The sequence below is a fragment of the Anser cygnoides genome, chromosome 2 (assembly GCF_040182565.1).
Source record: "Anser cygnoides isolate HZ-2024a breed goose chromosome 2, Taihu_goose_T2T_genome, whole genome shotgun sequence".
NCBI classification, from domain to species: domain Eukaryota; kingdom Metazoa; phylum Chordata; class Aves; order Anseriformes; family Anatidae; genus Anser; species Anser cygnoides.
In genome coordinates, this window is record NC_089874.1 from 3,531,651 (window position 1) to 3,536,477 (window position 4,827).

General features: G+C 50.0%; 1 long non-coding RNA gene across 1 annotated transcript; it reads right to left on the reverse strand.

Moving 5' to 3' along the window:
- Positions 1 to 213: 213 nt before the first annotated feature.
- On the reverse strand, positions 214 to 4,733 carry LOC136789993 (uncharacterized). The gene is made up of 2 exons (XR_010829029.1): positions 4,285 to 4,733; positions 214 to 3,058 (listed from the first exon to the last, which is right to left on the reverse strand). It is a non-coding gene; the product is annotated as an uncharacterized lncRNA (long non-coding RNA).
- Between the last annotated feature and the right edge of the window lie 94 nt (positions 4,734 to 4,827).

Sequence of the window (4,827 nt, forward strand, 5' to 3'; positions counted from 1 at the left end):
TCACCCAGCTCCTGGTGCTGGAATGACTCACATGGCAAAGCTCAGTGACTCTGCACTGCTCTCCTGACTTGGATAATCTGGGGGAGAAAATAACCCATTCACTAAGGATCTAAATTTACCCAGCAGCTGCATCTAATGGAGCTGTCAGGAGGAGCTAATCTTAGACACCGAGCAAGCAATCTGTTAGAGAAACAGTACATGGGAGAACTTGGGCTTTTTCTCTCTTTGCCTGAAGGTATCCCCTTGGTTATCACTGTCATTAGAAGTTCAGGGAGTCTTGAGGGCCAGAAGCACCAAAGTGGTGCTATCACAACCATGTCTCACTGCTCAGCCTTGTGCAGAGTCCCTCAGCCTCAGCATAGGCCTCTGTGGAGTGGGTTTTATCAACTGCCCATCTCCCGCCTGGAAAGCATCTCATCTGATCTCATCATTACTTGACTGAGATAGCAAAACTCACCTAGAAGCCAAAAAAAGCATTTTTTAATTGAAACTTCAAATTCATAGTCCTACACTAGACACCTTCATGTTACACCCAACACGGCTGTACGTCCTGCGTTCAACTTTCTGGTTTTAAAATCTTGTATGGGAGGGAGTGATCCTGCTTGGATGGGGAGTGATCCCCTTAGGATACTTTCCATTCATTCTCACTCATCCCTGGGTGGGGGACTGTTGTCCACTTGGAGACAATGACTTAGTCCATTGGTCATCGGGTATCATTTGCTGTAGTCCCATTAGACCAGGGTCAGTTAGCTGAACGCTATCTCAGAGTAGCCCACCTCCGTTCAGGGTTGTGTTGCCTATTCTACAGCAGTCAGCACTGTTGGGAGTGTTCCCCGGGGGTGCTGAGAGAGTAAATTCACATATTTGTGTGCACAGAGATAGTCAAATTGTAACAACGATCACTGCTTGCTCTAATCACATCTGTATGTGCCTTTTCATCTACTTTTAGATGTTAAAACCCTCTGAACTTTGCTGGTACTTGCTTGGAGACCAGCTTACCTTCATGTTGACGCAGCAAATGGAAACCGGATGGGAAAAGTCTACCATGATCAAAGCCTCCATAAGAGATTAATATTTACAGGGAGGGTCAATTGCCTCATTTTCCACTGCTATCATGGAGACAGAGAAATGTCTTCCACACCAATCAATAAGATGTGGTCTTGACTCGCCAGTGTGGCAGGACCCAGCCCCAGACCTCTCCAGTTCTGTCGAACTCCCTGCATATAAACACAGATTGTAAAATGGCAATGACAAACCAGCATAAACAAATAAAAAACAGGACTGGGGGAAGAGTATGCACACAAATGAGAAAAATATTTCATGCTTGAGATCCAGCCTGGAAACATATAACCTTAAAATATGAGATGAAAGTTAGTCTGAACTCCAAATACTCTGTGGTGGAGAGGACCTGAAGGCTGTGGATCTGAGCTGCACAAAGCATTGCTGGCTTTTCACTGCTTCCCCATGGCACAGAGCTGCTCAGAGGGTTTGGAGTCCACCAGATCAACCTTGTGTCCCACCAGGCTGTGGCAGAAACTTGTCTGGGGAGGAATTTTCCATATCTGAGATGAATGTGCTTGTGTTCAGGAGCCAAGGAGGCTTACAGACCCTTTGAGGTCAGGGTTAACACAGAGGGCACAGCCTGCATGTCCAGCCTGGGCCACATATGCAACTATTAGGGAGTGTCCAAAGGAAGGTAACAAAGTTGGTGAAGGATCTAGAGGGGAAGACGTGTGAGGAGTGGTTGATGTCCTTGGGTTGTTCAGCCCAGAGCAGAGCAGGCCGAGGGGAGGCCTCATGGCGGCCTGCAGCTCCCTCACGAGGGGAGCGGAGGGGCAGGCGCTGAGCTCTGCTCTCTGGGGACAGCGACAGGACCCGAGGGAACGGCATGGAGCTGGGGTTAGGAGGCTTTGGGAACAGTTAAGGATGTCTAGCATGAATTCATGATTTAAGTGAAAGGGGAAAGATGGACAACACTGGAGCCCTTTCATCACAGGCAACTCTCTAACGTGGGTGCAGGAAATCAGCTCCAGGGGTGCCTGCTTCTCCCTGTGGTTGTAGGGAGCTTAAACAACACCCCCAGACTGAGAGAGCCAAAGCCATGTGGAATAACATGGTGTCTCTGAGGCCTTTCAGTCCAAATGGCTCATTTCTACGAGGCTCTAGAATGGGCTGGCTTCATTTCAGAGCAAAATGAAGCCTGGTAAATCCCATCTCTGACATGTGGGCTTGGATGTGTTTAGAAACAGGGCCGCTCCCCACTTGGGCAGGGGGGTCTGAGTCTGGTTTCCCTGCCAAAGCAGGGCATGGTGGTGAAAGCAACCGAAATCCAGCTGCTCATTTGTCCTGAGGTGGTTGTCTCTGTGGGGTTTTCCATCTCCCTGAAGGGTGGAAGGCTCTGGTCACTGCTGCTTTGGAGAAGTCTGCCCCAGGATGGAATCCATAAGGGTGAAAAAGCCCATCAACTGTCAATATGAACCTAAAACAACAGTTCTTGGGCCCTGTTTGCCCAGAAAAAACACTGATTTCCATCAATCCATCACTCTCTAAAGTGAAAGATTTACTTGTGGAGGTGGATCAATGCCTTCCTGCTCTTCACTGAGCTGTTGCTCATGGAGGGATTGAGCCCACTGCTCATTGCCTACCACTTCCCAGGGTGGGTTATTCACCTGTGCCTGAGCCAGTACCCATTTCCAATCACCTGCACAGTCCAAGACCATATACGAGTTCATACTCACTACAGGAGCTGAGATTTCAGGTAGGTCCCATTGCATTTAGAGGTGTCACCTTATGATGAGAAGTGAGGGGAGGCAGCGCTCTGGAAGAACTGGGGTTGCTTCCCCAGGCCTTGGAGCTCTGCAGAGCCACAGAAACTGACGGAGACCCCAGCGCAGGTTTGGGATCAAGGAGGTGTTCTTTTCCTGGGTGGACCACAAACCTTAAAGAAGCCACAGGATCGCCTGGGATCTGCTCTGGGAAGAGCTGGGCTGTAGCTGGCTCGGCAGCAGCACCTCGTGACGTGAGGAATGTGGAAGCAAACCTCGGATGACAGCACACGCTGAGAGCACAGTGAAAAGGAAAACAAGCAGGGGTTCAAGGGAGATTAAAGGCAGAGGAGGAAAATCCCAAACAATAGCACAGTCACACTGGATTATGCTTGGAAAAATGAAAAACTAATACAGAAGGAAGGGAGAGGGGAGGATGGGGTTGGCCAGTCCCTGACATCTGTGAGCAAAGGAACATTTCTGAGGTATGACCCAGCTCAAAGATCAATGCTCATCCTTTGATCCTGTCACAGATGAGCAGTCCAGGCGAGTTTATGATCTGAGCTCTGAAAACAGCATGTGATTACTCCTCTGCTATATTGGTACTTCCTGGGATGCTGCTGGAACCTCACCAGTACTAGAGGGCTTCGTACCAGTATCGCTCCCTCCCTCTTCCCATTTACGTAGGTAACCGTCATGGCACAAAGCACTTTTATAAGCACATCCATTCCAGAGCAAGTGGTTATGTGGCTTTAAATACACCGAGAAGAGTGGCTAACATCCTTGCATAGATTTAATTAGTTTGTTAATTAAATCTGTGCCATCTCTGAGTGTCAGAGAGCCCAGAGGGTCCATAATAATGGAGATAAAATAAAAGACTTATGTAGAAGTTTCAGCATAGGTATAAACACTTATAGTTACTCTGCTCACCTATGCCTGTCAAAATTAATTTGCTTCCTCGTGAGCTCTGTGGGAAGAGCTGGACCTGGACCAGCCACTTGAGGCCCCACGAGGCTTCCTTGACATCCAAGGAGGTGCAAGCAGGACACAGGACCTGATGGAGTCCTCAGCTTTCCTGGAGCATCAGCTGAGGGCCGGGCAGGCTCTAGGCCTCAGCATGGGGGTGTTGAATCTCAGTAGCCCTTATCAGGAGACCCCTAACTTGCAAGGAGATACCTGGGTTTAGATGCCTTAGTCTGTGAGTTGAAGCCCACCGTTGGGGTCTCTATGTTTTGGATCTGCCTCAGACATTCTCTCCACCACCAAAACGTGGAAAAGGTGGATTTGTTAGTGGTGAGGTGTCCAGAGACTGTGCTGGTGGGGCCTATGCACATACTGCAGGCAACACAGGGACATTCCTCCCCCAGACTCCTGGGGTCTCCTCCTTTGGTGAGACTTTTTTAGTAACTTCCCACATAGGTCTCGTACCCCATACACGGGTGTAAATAAATAACTCACCTTCATCCCCCACCCCCTTCCAGCCTCGAAAAGTGACTCCAGAGGAGAATAAAGGACAAACCTGTGCAGAAAAGCAGCCCTGGGGATGAGCTGTTTGGCCTCATGGGTGCCACAAAGCCCACACAAGACGCTCCCTTCTTGCATCTTTCCAGCGTTGACTTCACACTCTATTCTTAGCACAGCGAAAGGTTTCGGAGCGGTCATTTAGTGGTGTTAGGAGAAGGTCCCAGCCTTGCCGTTCATGACCCAGCAGGCAGATTAGGGGGGGTTGATTCATCTGGAGGATGTTTCCCCAAGCGTGGCGGCCGTGCCGTGGGGTCGCGCGCGTCTTCCGTCATGGGAAGGCGGCAGAAGCTCGCGTCCCCCCCGCGGTGACTCACGGGCTGCCAGGCCGCTCCTGAAGCATCGGGGCTGGAAGTACAGCTGTTCCCCCCCGTCCCCTCCCTTCCCCCTTGTCCAGTGTGTCATATTAGAGGGTGATCGGCTTACACATGCTCCAATATGGATTCCTAAGCTTTGTAGCGCTGCGGCTATATATAAAGCCCTGCGCTGGAAGCTGAAGTACACAGACAGCTGCGATAGCAGCGAGCCTTTCACATTCCCC